Below are 17242 nucleotides of genomic sequence, written 5' to 3'. Positions count from 1 at the left end.
AGACGTGTTTAACAGCTCTGATTCCAGTATACCCTGTCGCTCGAGTGCCCGAAGCCCCACTGTTGATGGATTGAGACAGAAAAAGAGAAGGATGATGAAGGCAGGAGAAGTCGTAAGGGTGGTGGGGAGGGAGAGTTGTTTTGGATCGCCTAGAGCTCCGATGGTTAAGGGTGGTAGCGGGGCCGCCGGAGTGTGTCTGATCTCTCAACCAGCTAATGAGAATATTTAACATTTGCTGAGTCCACAGTGTGTTGGAAGTCATTCATCACTCCACTGATACAGTTCTCGCCTTTTATATGTTGAGTGTGCAAGATGTCTGCCCTGGGGCCAGAGGGCATTGCTAGGAAGATGTTTTTAGTACAGAGAAACATAGTAATGATAAAGTGATGATAAGTAGCCATTTGGCATTTGTTCTATAGGCATGTGGAGTGCTTGAAGTAACCAGTATAATCATTTTTTCAGCATATTTAATAAAGAAAATCGCCAAGAATAACCAGTTAACCAAACAATTTGTAAATCTCATCTTCAAGACCTTAAATATCAATAATGGCATTTTTAGTATTTTACCAAATATGCTTTTTTTTTTTCCAGAAGAGCTGAACTGAAAAATGCACCATTGTAATGATTTGGTCTTTCCCATTGTAAACTCTGCTGAATTAGTCGTATTAATCCAAGGTATTTCACAAAGATGTCTTCCACAGTTGAGCACTGTAAAGAGCTGCTCCATTGTGCCTGACCAAACACACACCCCACGCTCTTATCGCCCAAGAAGAACTCAAAGGCTGCTTTCTCTTTCATGTGCTTTGCTTGGTGACCTTCACGTAATCAGCTTACATGCACTCACTGAAACAGAAACCTGTACTGACACATACATTCATAAAAAGTCTAGACAGCCAGCTTTTCCATAAAAAAAAATAAGGAAGACGCAATCCTGTGACGTGCCAAACTGCTCAGTGACCGTGATGTTACCTTATTCCACACAGACAAACCAGCAGGGTTAGAGTGAGGTTACCGGGCACGTGTGTTTGCGCCTGTCCAGGTTTTTAGCGTGGTGTGTGCTGGGGCTCGCATGTAGTGACAATGAACTGGCCTTGCACTCTACCTGACCCCTGCAGTGATGTGCATAACACGAGCACTAAGGCTGAAGCAGCCCCACCCGGCCCAGCCAGCACAGCTCAGCACAGGGACCCATGACTATTTAATGGCCGTTTCCAGGGCACAGGGCTGGAAACACACCTCCTCCTAGTGAGTGTGTGTTTTCTTCAGCCACAGAGAATGAACCTGTGAATTATCATGGATGAAAAGTGACAGAGGCTGGTTTGTTCAGGTCAGCACTTTACTGCTGAATTATGATATGTGATTGTACTTTCCTAAAACAGGACATCACATGATGTATTGCTGCATGTTAATATAAGAGCTGATGTAGAATGGTGCTTTTAAAGAAAAACAACTCCAGCTGACCTCCTCTCTCCTCCATTTTTAATGGGATAATATAGCAAAAGATCCATTTTTAAAAGGACTTCTACACTGCTAACACTTTCTATTTATGAATCAGAGTGTTCAACTGGGCAGGTCATCTGTCTAAGTGCAAATGTTGAACAGTAAGGAGTGATTACCTTTAGCAGAGCCAAGATTGGCATCTTTGAATCTTGACATGTGTTATGACTATGGCAATAAATGTATGAGACTGAAATGTTTAAAGTTGGTTTTGGTTTCTTGGACCCCCTTTTTGAATTTGTCCCAGTCCTTTTTTGTTTTTATGAATAATTGGGTAACTTGGATGTTTTTGCAATTTTTTTTATTTTTCTGCAGCACTGTGGTCATAAAAGGTTCAATTTCACGTTAGTCAAGTGTCTGCACTTTTCTTCTACAGTGCACAACACAACTATCATTAAATCCTAAATGACTGAAATTTGTGCTATTACAATAATTATTTTTTACCTTTTAAAAGGATTAATGCTATTCATTTCAACAAATAATACAAATACAAACAAGTTAGGTAGACTACATTATAATTTGTTGAATATTTTATTATTTAAATTACTGGGTTTATTCCTCGTAGACTTTGGATGAAATCAAATAAAATTGCATTAAATGGACAGGATTTGTAATTACTTAGCATTTTAGTAATATTGACCAGGAGTGTATCGGCCATTGTTCTGTGACTAAAAATATCTACAAATCAAAGTTTTCTATAGACTGTTGCAGGAAATTGATAAAGTTAATAAAATAATCAGTTGTAATGATTTTCATGATGCTTGGCTTCACCATGGATGGTAGTTTCCTGTTATTCTAATGTCTTTCATATAAAAAGCAGAATGATTAATTGACAGTACATTCACAGAGTAAACAGTGTGTTCATGGTTAATGTAGCTGTCGAAATAGTGTCATGTCTGACTACGCGCTTTAAGGTGCCGGAGAGAGGAAAAATGAGTAGGTAAATGGGGTCAGTCAGTGGAAACAAGTTGTGTGTGTGTGTGTGTGTGTGTGTGTGCGTGTGTGTGTGTGTGTGTGCGTGCGTGCGTGCGTGCGTGCGTGCGTGCGTGCGTGCGTGCTCAGTTTACCTGCACACCTAATACTGCACTTTGAAAGCAGTTCCAGCCTAATCGGTTAAGTTTTCTCAATTCTCTTTTGTCATCAGGAATATCTGAACTAGCTGTAGCTTTTATAATCACTTAGGCCATTTTCCTCAGCATGAATTCATCTGCAAAGGTAAACCAATAGAAAAGGCTATCATTGACTGTAGTCTGTAAAATTAAAACCAAATAATGCTTAAATACAAATTACTATTGGGATCATGGTACTTACTAGAAGTGCATACTAATAATTACATGTGTTTCTAAAAGTTATTTTGACTTCAGGAGGAGCAGCACACTTTACTCTTTTAACAGTGTGCAGCTTCAAGGAAAACAATCCATTTTCCACCAAGAATTCTTTGTTTAGATAAAGTCCGATCATTATTTGAGTACTTCTTTGTCAGTGGCAGCTTGTACGTCCAACAGGTGTGAAGACCAGGATGTGTACAGTGGTTACAGTTACCGTATATAAATTGTAATAAATGTTTCCATGGGCAAATCACATTTTTCAGTGTAAAATATTATTGATACTACCACCACAGCAGAAAGAGTTATCCTGTACAGCGAATGCAGATTTCAAGAATCCATTCAGATTTGGAGGATCCGAGCCTGCCTCCTTCAGGTCCCCAGTGTGCTTGTCCCTCGATGAAGCCAATCGTTGCAAAACTGACAAGTCATTGTCTTTTCCTAAGCCACAGTAATTCATCAGCACTTGAGGCGGCTTTGGCTGATTGCATTTTCGACAGAGCAATCTCCACTATGTCATAGAGAATTTGGCTTTTATGGTGGGGCGGAACTTTGATGCCAAATACAAGGGACAGTGGAGGCGAACATGGAGAGTTCACCACGCTGGGTCTGATTGCAAATTGAAAATCCTGTGTGTATCTGCACTTGTGCTTGCTGTGTGTAATTCATACTGTGTGTGAGAGTGAATGTTTCTACCTCTTAAGATGGAGTTTTTCCATCTGCTGCGCCCTCAAGCCTTATTCTTTCATCTCCTGAGATATTCATAAACGGTAACAAAAATAATGGACACCTTTCATCACACTACCTTTTTTTTTGTGTGTAGTACACAAAAAATAGTTCCTTTCTTCATTTCCTATCTCCCTGGCCATGAAGCAGACACAATAGTTGGTGTCCAGTCACAGAAAAGCCACTGTAACTGTTTTAATTAACACAAGAGTCCCTTTGAGGCTCAACAGACAAGGAAGAAAAATGATAGCATTTCCTAGTATTTTCACCTTTTTTGCTTATGTGTGTAAATTGCGAAGAAAAATAATGAGTGTGCAAAGCAATGTTAAGATGTGCAGCATTTAAATGTCATTTTGTTACAGGGGTGCAACTCGGCGAGGGAAAATGAGTGTTTCCCAGGAATACACTGGAGAGCCAGGCTATAACTGCAAAAAGCTGATAGGGTTCAGTATTCAGAGGTAACGTCAGTCCCTGGGCCCATGATAATATTTCACTGTCATTTAGAGAAATGACCATGAGAAACCAGAGTTAAAAAAAAAAGAAAAGTTGAATAGCCTGGGGGTATCCAACCTGCAAGTGTAGCCTAATGCCCAATATACATTTTCCTGATCAGGTCTGCATGCCCTCAGAATGATGTTCTTTGATTATAAGAAAAAAAAAAAAAAAAATCCCCTTTGAATGTTAGGGTTTCCCATCTGAGAATGAATGTCATTAAATCAAAAATAACACCAGGTTGTGAGATCTTAAACTTGCACGGCCCTTTGCTCTTTTATTCAAATACAGAATTGTCAGTTTCACCCTCACCTCTGCTCTGTGCTTGATTAAACCCAATACGCTCCTCTAACTGCTCACACTGCAGTCATTTGGAAATGTGGAGGCTTTTTTACAGAGAGACTAAAGGCCCCATGGTATGCGAGCGTATTAGTAGGCATTACTCTGCTTATTGTAAAATGTCTCCCATTTATTGCTTCTGTGCGACAAGTAATAATGTAGAACAGTGTGTGTATTTTCATTTGGTTGCAGTGATTCAGGGATTTTAAAGGAAACCCTTCTAATTTCCACTCCGCTGCTCTGGTGTCAGTGCCAGAGTTTTGCTCAGTCAAAGCCCATATTCAGCTCTCTGAACAATAAGAGACACTGGACCGCTCCAAGTGGTTTCCACAGAGATGTGTGTTGTGCAGTCTAGTAAGCAGTACTTTAAGATTCATATTTATTGGGTTCAGTTGTGATATATATATTTTTTATCATCTGTGTTTTTTTTAAACTCAGGCTGTCTAAGCTATGCTAAGATCTGAGGTTCATTTACAGTAATAAATAGATGAGAATATCAGATGAGTAACAGTCATGTAGTGCAGACATTGCCAGCGCCTCTGATTGAATTTCCTCATTATTGCATTATTGCCTTGCCTCTTGGCCATGCTCTGTGCTGTGTGAATATTCACTTTATTATACTAGCTAACCCCCTCCACCTCCACTGTGTCTCCCATGACTCCACCCCTCACCAACCTGTCTCAGCAGTTTGGACATAATTGGTTGAGTAAACAATCGTGGTTTTAGTAGCTGATGGTGCTGACGCAGGTTGTTTTGTCTGTGATCTGTGTTTGGTAATGTCACAGTGAAGGAAAATAAAGCAACGAACAAATCTCAATCAATCAATCAATCAATCAATCAGAGTGTCACATTGATTTATCTGTTGATAGGCTCTAAACTGATTTAATTTAAAATAACTGACTTTAAATCAATCTCAATAAAATGTACCATATTATGCTGGTTAGTTGAATTTCAGGTACTTGACAGGGATTGGCATTGCAACATAGCTCATAATAAGTGATGCCAAGGCATCTGTTACAATTTAGCAGAGCTATTATGAGGATGTTCATTATTTTGACTGGCACCTCCAATTCGCACATAGCTGACTTGGACAGAAACTTATTTTAGATTTTGACATGTGCTGTCTATACTTAAATATAAGTATTCAGGTTGTCCCTCTATCCCCATTGGAAGAATGTGCATTGTCAAGAAGTAGCAGTAACAAATTCTCTCATGAGCTCCATAACAACTTCACTTGGAGACCCTCATATCCATTGGCAAGTGTGATCTTTCTGAGCAAAGAATGACAGGGGGAGAGCAGAGGTGCATGCGAATATAATCCATGGTAATTAGACTCCTCTGTGGCACTGGGGGTGACCTTTTCAGCTGTGGCTGAGAGCTGCGTCTGGACAGAATGGAGTCCTCTCTAGAAATAAGAAAAGTCTGGTGAAGAGGTAGATATAAGTTGATGCCATAACCCAAGAAGGAAATTATTCATATTGTCAACCATGCACTCTTTTTACTCCCTTTTTAATTTATTTTGTCATACACAGCTTTAGTAATTGCCTTTTTCTCTTGGGGAAAACGTTGCCAATTCAATCTCTGCCTTGTTTTTTCATGGCAGAGTTTGTTTGGTGCATATATTAATAAATTTAACATGTATTCCTGATTGTACAGGCCCTCTCATCCAAATGCACATTAGTCATTTTGGGGATAAAACCAATTTCAAAGCTGCTGATGCCACTGGATTTGTCTAACAGATAACTTTGTCTGTTTGTATCAATTCCCTCTACTGTCCAAAGTGTTGAATGTTTGACTATGGTTGCTGTAACCCTTTCAGGAATTTATTGACATTACAAACGTTGGGTAAATCTTTTTGAATTGTAATAACCGCTCTGACTAAATGGATGACCTCTATAAATGTCTTACTTTCTTGCATACCTGACAATGTAACAGTTTCTGCATCTATGCATCTGAATCAGTGTGACCTTTGCAGTGTATGTATACCACCATAGAGCTATATAACAAAAAAAAACAAAACAAGAATGTAAAATGAATACATCATTCACTAAAAGCCTTGGTAAAGTTTACCCTCCTTCAAACCCAGCCAAAATAGTTATTCAAAGGTCATTTCCAAACACACTCCTATGTCCTCATCCTTAAACTCTTTTTTTGTAGCATTAAAAGTGAAGTGCAAATTTGAAAATACAAAAAACAAAAACAAAAAAAAAGCATAAATCTAGCCTGATAAATGGAGCTTGTCCAGGTACATAAGCTAAGCAGCCAAGCGAAGTTATATCAGCATTAAATATCTGCCTGAAATCAAGGACCAACCTCTTAAAATATATGAAAATTTCGTGGTAAATCTGACACTGTTATCATTGTAAGCTACAACGCACAATGAGGGAAAAAAAGAAAAAAAAACGCTTGACATGCGTAACAACGGTAAGTAATGGGCCAGGCTTTAGCACATAGTTCATTTTAATGCAAAACATTTTTTAATAGTTTTCATGCATTTTTTAACAGCTTATAATGGGTTCCTCTGGTACAGTGTCAAAACAACAAATAAGCTCTTTAGGTATTCTACTCTCCAATTGTGGAGCTATTTGTTTTAAGACTTGATGTGGACCGCATTACATATTGTATGAAGCAGGCATCAGGAACCTGTCCACTATTCAAGGCCTCGGCAAAGTTCAAAGTCATCATAGACTGTAAATCATTTCAGGTGCAGTCCTAGAAGATAAAATAATTTGTAAAACACTTACATTGCAATTTAAAATCTTGGCAACCATGACTTTGTACTGTAACACGCATGGGTGCCAACCAAAGGTGAAATAAAATGAAAATATCCTCCTATATCAGATTTCTTTTCCAATGCTGAGTATACAGTCCTAGCTCGAATTCCCAAGCCCATGTACTTTATAATTGCTGAGGCATACATTCGCTTTTTCTTCTGCAATCAATAAAGAGGAGAGAAAGAATGAGAGAGAAAACGAGTAAAGAGGACAAAAAGAGGGAGAAGCTGGAGAATAAGAGAAGACAGGCTTAATCTAGATGGAGCTGGGTCCTCATGAGTGGGCTGGTTTCATACTGGGATGAAGGATGAGGGAACATAAAAACCTACGGATGGCCACACAAATCCATGCCAACACACATACACACCCGCAAAATACACACACTCAAAACACATGCTGCAAGCACAGGGGTCCACAGCTGTGGCCATTTATTATGGTTTGTTGAACATCAGCGCTCACTATGTATCCAACCTACTTCAGCTCCTTGGACACAGTAGCTGCACTAGGTTCAGTTTTGGCACACACACTGTGTGTGTTCTGTATCTGTACATTTAAATATGTGTGGCTGGACTTGTGTGCACGTTTCATAATACTATCTGGGTTTTATGACACTTTGTCCTTCTGTGCATTTGAGTGTGTATGCTTTTGTATGTGCGTGTATGTGCTGCGCTGTCTGTGTCCTCTGTGTCGGCGTTGCGTGGTGGTGTGTGAGGTCAGTGAGAGTGCAGCGAGAAAAGTGTGTCATCACAGAAGACACACTTTGGTCCCTCCTGGCTGGTCTTTCCAGCCAAGTGAAACACCAGCACTGCTGACAAATAACTGAAGCAGAAGCTCTCTCTCTCACTCTCTCTCTCTCTCTCTCTCTCTCACTCACTCTCTCTCACTCTGTCACTCTATCATTTACAAACTTCTCCCTGTACACACACATATGGTCACTTGTCACAGGCTGCCACACTATATCACAGCGATTCACACGTGCCATGGTGTATGCACACAAGCAGCATGTGCGCATACACCACAGGATTGCAGCCACAACTCTGCAGTGTTTTATAGACGTACACAGCCGAACACAGAATTGCATTGTCACGTAATGTGACACAGTCGCCCACTGACACAGTCAAACAGAAAAGCATTATGTACATTATGTAAAGTTAATCCTGTGTGAAAGGCGTATTGCAGCATGCTTGCAGAGTCTTATTTTGGGGTTGGCCTTCAGTGTCCTAGAAAAATATGTAATAGTAATCAGTAAAAATAATAGTAGTGGCCTGCTTTGATGATGAGGAACCATAATAAGAAGCACGTACTTGACTGATAAATAAACAGATTACGCAATTAGAGGGTGGATGGGCACATAACTTTGTATGAGTCATCTTTTGTTGTGTCTGTAAAGTTGCTCCTCTTCCCTAGAACGTGTTACTTTCCCTCTGCTCCCCCATAAACCGACACAGAAGGATGCACACCAGCATACACCCCAAACGGACCGGCAGACAGGATTTACACAACGCTCACATAGTGTAGCTGCATGACTGCTGTAGTTTTTTATTTGGTTGTGGCGAATGAGGCAGGCAGTGCAGCGTAGTGGGGCAAATACAGTAAACACATTTCCAGCCAGGCAAGGGAAGTTGTTTGAGTTGGAGAACTTGTCCCCAGCTGAGCAAGCTGACTGAGAGTTTTGGGCCATGGTTCTGACAGGAACAGACCCTGGGAGAGGCAAACATGGCGGAGATGTGCATTTTAAGGAGGATGTTGCAGTATTTATTTGTGTCTGTGTACACACAATAGCAAGGAGAGGAGCGAGAATATGACATTTTATTATCTTTGTGTGTTAAACATTCTCTGTTGGTCGGCTGTATGCATGGAATCAAATTTATATCTAAAACCTTTGTGTGTAGCGTCTCTGCAGCAGCGTGTAATGGTGATCATTAGGGTTTGCCTTGGAGCAGAATATATGATGTACTGTAATGGTATGTCTTGAGTAAGTGCTTTAACTCTCCTTGGCGCCTTTTAATGGGTTGCTTAAAAAGAGAGAATTGATTTCCTTGTTTCTGCTTCCATGTAGCACCAAGGGCTACTATAGCAAAATGTGTTTCAGATCCTGTACGTGTGTGTGTGCGTGGTGAGAGAGCAGAGGGACACAGGAGTTGAGAAAAAGAGTAGAGTGAGAGTTTGCAGAAAGGAGAGTTTTGTTTCTCCCCAGCTCTTTAGAGTTTCCCTGGTGAGCTGGCTGGCAGCTTGTTTGCTGGTGTAGCAGCAGGAGGAGCAGCAGCAGTCGGAGGTAGAGAGATTGCGATAAGCCCCTTCAGAGGCAGACAATAGATGCCATAATGCTGCTGGAATTAACGACTGGCATTCCATCGTTTCTCATCTGATTAAGACCCAGTGACAATCTTCTTGCTACAGTCTCTAGTTGTCACCAGCTATGACTAATGAACTGTGATACCCCACTTCTCTCTCTCTCTCTCGCTCTCTCTCTCTCTCTCCGTCTCTCTCCTGTGTCTCATTCTCTTCACTTCATGCTCTATCGATTATTGAAATACTCTCCGATCCCTCCCATTCTTAACGTGCCTTCGCAGACCCCCCCCCCCACCCCCCCCCCCCCCCCTTTCATTTGCCCCTCTGCAGTGCTCGCTCTCCTCCCCATGCTGTCCTTTATCTTGTACCATTCATTTGGCTAATTTGATATTTGGAGTTGATAGGGCACTGAATAGAGGCCCGTGTTTTCACATACATTTGTCTCCATCTCCCGATCTCTCATTTCTCACTCATTCCCTCTCCCTCTTTCTCTCTCTCTCTTCCTCCCTTTTTCAGAGTAGCGATAATGAAATCAGGCTCCAGCCCTTCATCTGTATTAGCGGCATTTGCGGGTCTAAGAGAGACTAACAGCCTGCTAATTCTCTGCCTCTGATTCGTTAAACTGACAGATATTTGCATAATTTAGCTGCCCGCTTTCTCCTCCTCAAAGGTTGCCTGCAGACGCTTCTGTCATTGAATGGAATTGAAAGCTGTCAACATAATAGCTTGTTTGATCAGATTTTAATATTTGTTTAGAGATCGGAGAAAGAACTACAGAAATATGTCTCTAAAATGCCTCTGGTTTCAAAGAAACTTGAGTTCATCTGCTCCACAGGATTTTGTGTAATTTGACAAGTTAACCTAATTCTTTTCAGTTTTTCTACCTCTCTGATTGGTCTCACCTCTGAGGTCTATTACGGTACTCACACACCTCCACTCTTTCCCCCGAACATGCACTCGTGTTGGGGGGAGCCGGGTCCCGTCTTCCTCTGTGATGCTGTCAGATATGAGCAGTGGCAGCTCTCCATTGCCTCTATTTTACGGTTTGCCTTTGAGCTGCGGTGTCTGAAGGCTCACGGTGTTTCCAGTAAATAATGTACACACACACAGTCACGTGCACCAGCCACAGGAGTCTGCAAGAAAACTCACACATCATTCCATTCGCTCTCTGGCATGCAGGTGTTACATTAACCTTGCAGAGTGACAGTGTCTCAAGGTAGCTTCATTAAGTTCAGCATGATTAGCTCTAAACTAGACTGTTGCTTTGAGGTCTCTCACAAACACACAAACACACGCACCTCGTTCACTCCCTCCCTGGCCCTTACTGTCACAGGGCACCTGCAACGTAGTCATGATTTTCACCATAGATAAATGGCTGTGTGTCTGTGTCTGTGTCTGTCTGTGTGTGAGAGAGAGAGAGAGAGAGAGACTGACTGAGACTGTCCCCATGCCTCCACACATTAATAAAGAGATGCGGTACCAGGTGCCCTCTATGACAGACAGTGAGGGAACCCAGCAGAAGAAGAGGAGGGGTTGGTAATATGGTTTGGCATTTTAGCAGCCTCCTTTTCCTAATGGTGCTTCGGTCTCGCTGGGGTTATCCAGCCAGCATGCTGTGTCACGGTCGGTAAACTGCACTGTGCTGCAGGGAAAGGGCGTGCTGAGAGGGGACAGGGGTTGGAAGGTGGATATGTCAGAAAAGAGTGGGAAATGTTCTTAAAAATGCCCAGAGGTATGCAACCTTTCTCAAAGTGAAGGGGCCCGAGGGAGCACGTGAAATAGCAGCCTCTCAACCCATCGCTCTGCGCTCAGGTTTTAGAAGGAATGGGGTGAAAAAGTGTGAACCAGTGTCAGCTGGATCAATGAGGGGATGGAAACAAGGAAAAGCCACAAAATGCTAATGGATCATCCTTATAGGGGGAAATGTTAAACTGTGCACATTTTGAAGACTGCATTACTTTGCAATCCAGATATTTCCATCACTTCCTTGACATCTTTTGAATTCAGCTTTACAGGGCAATTAAATAAATGTCTCCAAAGAAAGCAGTATGCCCTACTTGAATGTTCTGGAGGGACTACTTGAAAAAGTGTTCCACTCTCTTCTGATGAAAAGTGTCTGTAGAAATGTATAAAACCACACTCCCTCCATAGAGCAGTTTGGCATTTTTGTTTTACTGATGTCCCTGCCAGCTCTGTTTTTACAATACCTGTAAATTATTGCTCTGGTTTGAAGCCCCCACCCGATCCCCCGCCACTTTTTCCCCTCTTCTGTCTCATCCCTCTTTGTTTCCTTAACTTTCTTTCTTTAGACCTCCCACACACAAATCACACATCTGTCTTCCAGAAGCCTTAACATTTAGCTCTGCAGTATACAACCACATGAGCAGCAGGTTTATGCTTTCTGCGTTAATATGTTTTTCCATGCTGCTGCTGCTGTCATAACTCAGGTCTCAGTCCTTCCATGTGGATTCATAGTAGTGCCTGATGTTTTTTTTTTTTTTTGCCTGCTGTACACAAACATCCTCCATCACCTCCATTTCGGGCTCATCTGCTTTTCCACCGCAGAGACCCCGCTGACCCTTACAGCATATCAAATTCTACATTTCACAGCTTTTTTGCCAACACTGCTGAGTGCAGGGAATATTATCCACATATTTATTCCTCTCTGGATGCAGGTTTCTCTCCAAATTTGCTCTCTACATGCAAAGCTGTGTTTGTTGCCACCGGAGGTCAAAGGGCCACAGAACTGTCCCTATTTGCTTTGCATGTGTTCCATTAGCATCGATTCCCCATTCTATGTGAAAAGTGCAGTTAATACTTGGCAAGTAGCTCGGCTTGTTTTATTTATGAACATGTGCCCGTGGAGACATCCATTATCTTCCGTGGTTACAAAGCCACGTTGTAGGAACTGCTACTCGTAGGGGAGTGTTATACAGAATCTCAAGCTGTTTCTACCGTGAATCCATCTGATTTAAGCACATTTCTTTACACAAGGCCCAGGGGCATTGTGGATTACACCAGAATTTTACCATAGCTCATATTTCAGCCTTGGAGTATGAAAAAGTCATGGTTCAAACAGTTCATATCTTGCATTGGAAATGAGAAGTGGCTGGTTAAAAGCCTGCTTACAAGGGAGCACTGCCAGACCCTGTGCTGTCTATGGCAGTTTCACTGATGTCAGTCAAAGCATAAGGCATCTCTCATTTGATGCCGATGAAATAGCAGCAAAGTGGTTAGTCATGGCCATGTGTCACGGGTTTGTCACAGGCTAGGACTTAACACAGTTCATTAGACCCTCATGTCATTAAACTGTGTGATGTTAAATTTAAGCAACATAAAAATGTCTTTTAGATGGATCAAGGGAGTGCGAGTCGCCTCATCTGCAGTAGTAATGTGCAGCTCTTTGTGGTCAGCTAATTAAGATTAAATTGAGTGAATTGATTGTAGCAGGGTTTGTGCTGTGTGGTTTGGCCTGTCAACACCACTGTCAGAGAAGAAGTAAGCCTAGAGTAGCAAAGAATTGATAAGAACAGCCTTGGTCTTTCTGCAGAAGGACAGCTTGTGAACTATAGACGTACTCAGATGCAGCAATTACATTACATACAGTCACATTAACCACCCGGAGTGTGTAGGCTTTTTAAATCCTGAATAATGTGCACATCAAGGAAAGGAATCATGCAAGGTGTTTAGGTTTGTGATGAAGGAGAGACAAAGAGCGGACACACTAGTAGCAGGCTGAGTAATCAGACTTAGAGGAAATCTTTATGAACCACAGAACTGAATGGTATGACTCTCCCAAATGGGACTACACAAGTAATGCAAATCTTCCACATATTTAATCCAAGTAGTGTTACTGCTTGTTGTTATGTCAGGGACGATGACATATCCAGCTTGTCTCATTAGTATGCACTGACAATGAAACTGCGGTCGGCTTTTGGGGCTGGCACTCAGTTTCAGACTCAGTCCATTTTAATCACCTACAGTAACAGGTCATTTCATCTGAGAAATGGTTTCTTCAGCAATCGCATTACTCATTTCATTGTCACTTCTATAAATTGTTCTCAGGCTTAGATTCTGCTGCAACTATAGATGCTATAGACATCTGTCAAATGTTAAAATGAGTCTATGGTCAGTAGTAAAAGGATGTACCAGTATCTCTCACCCTGAATAGATTGGACGTATACAGTACTTTGACAGTTGTCCATTTTTGCATTGATGCTGTGTGTCATGGGGTCCCGTCAGAGGCCAGCAGAGCATTTCCATTTAGCCTGTACATTTATCTCCATTTGCCTATCCATTAATCTGCCTTTACTGTAACCCATCCAGCTACTGGCTAGCCAAAGCAGATGAGACGCCCCATTACTTATTTAGCACCACTTTAAAGGGGACCCAAGTCAATTGAGAAGCTGCTCTCGTTTATAGTATCAACATTTGCCGGGCGCTCTCAAACACAGGCAGCAAAGATGAGATTGAGCGTGATGGAATCAAGTCAATAAAAGACATGGTGGATGATGTGCCCTGCGGTCATAGAGTTAAGTGAAGGTCAAGCTGCCAGGGCATTGTGTAATCTGGTGGCTCTCTGGACAGTGACAGGCAGACAGATTCATGAGTACAAGGTGGAAAAGTTGCATCGCTTTCGAAATCCACTGAATCGATGTGACCAGAAAAGAAGAGTTTTTTTTTTTTTTTTTTTTTTAACCCCTGTAATGAATATTTTTTTGCCCCTCTCATACTGTAGTGGATCCTTATTTAGAGGAGGGCAGGTTTTGATGCATTGAGAGCTCATGAAAAAAGACAAATGTTAAGGGGGTTGTGGAAAAGAGGCAGAGGACAGGCTCTCCAACCAGCCAGGCTTGTCTTTGTGTGTGTGTGTGTGTGTGTGTGTGTGTGTGTGTGTGTGTGTGTGTGTGTGTGTGTGTGTGTGTGTGTGTGTGTGTGTGTGTGTGTGTGTGTGTGTGTGTGTGTGTGTGTGTGTGTGTGTGTGTGTGTGTGTGTGTGTGCGTGTGTGGATAGGCATGGACATCTTACACAATCTAATCATGATTCCTCACTTTTAGCTTTTAGGGCAGACCAACTGTCTAGGCCTGCACAGTATCACTAAAAAATATTAAGACATTGCATGAAATTAACCTAAAGAAAACCATTATTCATAAAACAGCAAAAAAAAAAAGGGCAAGATTATACTCGTTCAAAGAATATGAAAATTTGCCTGATATTACATGTGTGTATTATATCACATATTTTAGGATGAAACTAAAATGAATGAATTTGGATCATATGGGTTTCAACATGTTTGGTGTGGACCTGGCCAGGACAGCCACAGTGACAGCATAATGTTGTAGTAGTGATCATCTCTCCACAGTGTTGTACAGTGTTATCATACATGCCCAGGAGGATCAAATCTAAGTATAAAAAAGTAAAAGGAATAGAATCCCACTCATGAAGGGTGTACTGACTTGATGCACTTCATTTTTTAAATATGGACCTTTCATTGCAGCATAAATAGTCATGCATTCCTCACAAAAATGAAGTTGCCTCATTCTTCTTGGGCTTTGGCTGTATTCAGCTTTGTTGTATACTGGACATCATGACTCCACCACCATATACACACACACAACCATGACTCCCCCGTTTTCTGTCTTTTCTCTCTTCGTCTTTGCTATATATTGCTGTGTATCACTCACTGACACCCTGGCAACATATTAAAAAAGGGATAGTGACTGCTCTGTTATTGCCAGGAATGTGATTTACTATGGGGCCACATTCCCACCGTATTGATTAAATAACGCGTGCCCGCGTTCATCTCGCGTGGCTTTGCCATTGCCTTTCTGTCTCTTCTCATTTCTCCTTTTCCCGCTTCTCTCCTCCTTTTGTCTCTCAGTTCACCTCCGTTGTCTGTGATGTTGACCAACAACCTCCACTTCCCCCTGTCCCTGTGTCATCTGTGTTGGCCCCAGATTCATGTGGCCGATTTGTGTGAGAGTGTATACTCTAGCTGTAGCTGCGAGAGAAGGAACAGCAAAGTGAAAGTAACATAACCAACACAGGGCCCCAGACAAAGTTTTTGCATTGATTGCACTGGTGTACTTAACCTTTTTATTTAGGTGCAATGACACAAAATTTAGGTGCACTCACATTTTTTCAGCCAATTTACCACTGTTTTATCATCACTGATGAGTAGCAAGGTCTCGATTTCAAACTCAAACTCAGTCTTGTTTAATAAATAACTGGTGATTTTTAGGTTATCAAAATCTTTGCCAATTAATTTCATGCCATTAGACTAAATTTTGTAGCAGTCTGTAGTTACATTTGAACATTTTATGTACATCATTGTCTCACTGCTAATTCACAGAATTACTTTATTACGTTATGCATAAATACATCCAGTAGGTAGGTTTCTATGTTTTTTCACTTTCCCATCAGATCTCCTTTTTATGTTTTTTCTTGCGCTTTTGATGCCACTTTCTTTTTTTTTGTCTAGTCAAGCAAAAATTAAATGTTCATTAATTCCATTTTAGCAATATTATAATGTGAGGTTCCCATCCCTAAATCAGGGCAGTATTTGACCTTCATCCAACATAGGTGGGAGGAGTGTCAAAAATCCACGTTTGGCTGTTGCTCATAGACCCATTCAGATTTCATTCACTCTTTTAGTGTGACAGGGATATAAAGCTATACTGTGACAGAACACATTCCTCCAGGGAGTGCCTCTATTACAGTTTAGTGTACGCCTCATTCTCCTTGTCATTACCTCTTTCCCCCCCTTCTTTTTTCTTTTTCATAATTTCAGTGGCCTCTCTATTTGTTCATTCCACTTGCCTCAGCCGTCTCCTGGGCCATTAATCTATACTGCTCCAACTGCTCCTCTGGGCCAGACCGGGCTGTGGCGCCACTCACTGTGCGCTCTGAAAGGCTAGTGTGTTCGTACAGATATGAAACGACGGGCAGAGACAGAGAATGGCTTTTAGTGAGAGCACCCAGACACATGAGATAAGTGGAGAGAGAGAGAGAAGTATACACAGAGTAAGGAAAACAGACTCGCCCCTCCTTCATTTTCTATGTCATCTCAGACAGATATGACAGAATCGTGTATTTGAGTGAGTAAGATGATGTTGCCCCGAACAACTGTACTGAGGTTGCCGGAGTGTCTGCCCTTTTGAAAAGGTTGAGATTTGAGGAGATTAATATGCTGCTGGGTCACACTGGGGGATTTGCGGCTCGCCCATAGCCAGCCTGGACAGGCAGCAGCCGTCAGTGGTGACAGGGGACTCAAGCAGATGGCCTGGCTTAATCAGGGAGGTAGCACTGTCCTGGGGGTCCATTTGTGTGTGTGTGTGTGTGTGTGTGTGTGTGTGTGTACGTACGGGGTTAGGGATAATGTTTGTGTGAGATGGGGTAAGGGAATTTTTGGTGTGTAGTCCATAAATGTATGTATGTGTGCATTGATGCTTGAGTTTGTAGGAAAAAACAATGAATAGGTGCAGAAAGTAAAGCCCACCTTGCTCGAGACTCTGTCATTAGCCATGATACTGGAGCTGACTGAGTTGGGAATTTGGTGTGCAGCCCATGTGAACTCGGTTTTACTTTATTTTGAATGCACCTGACTTTTTACAGAGACTGTCAGTCTGTTATCGGCCTTTAATTTGTATCGCTTTTCAGATACAAAGTTGGCAAAATGTTTAACTTCCCTCCTCCTCTGAGATCAACATGACCATCAAGGAGCTAAATAGTGCAACCAGATTGTTACTAAGGTGCCACCTGGGGACAGCAAAGGAGTATATGGGCGGATAAGCCCTC

General features: G+C 41.8%; 1 protein-coding gene across 2 annotated transcripts in view; it reads left to right on the top strand.

Annotated features, from left to right (window-relative positions):
• The window catches only part of klhl29 (kelch like family member 29), a 207936-nt gene that overhangs the window by 34555 nt on the left and 156139 nt on the right, over positions 1 to 17242 (top strand). The gene's annotated exons all lie outside the window — the stretch shown is intronic.

The sequence above is a fragment of the Mastacembelus armatus genome, chromosome 24, assembly GCF_900324485.2.
Source record: "Mastacembelus armatus chromosome 24, fMasArm1.2, whole genome shotgun sequence".
NCBI classification, from domain to species: domain Eukaryota; kingdom Metazoa; phylum Chordata; class Actinopteri; order Synbranchiformes; family Mastacembelidae; genus Mastacembelus; species Mastacembelus armatus.
Note: the sequence above shows the minus strand (reverse complement) of the source record. Positions and strands in the feature narration are given on the sequence as shown.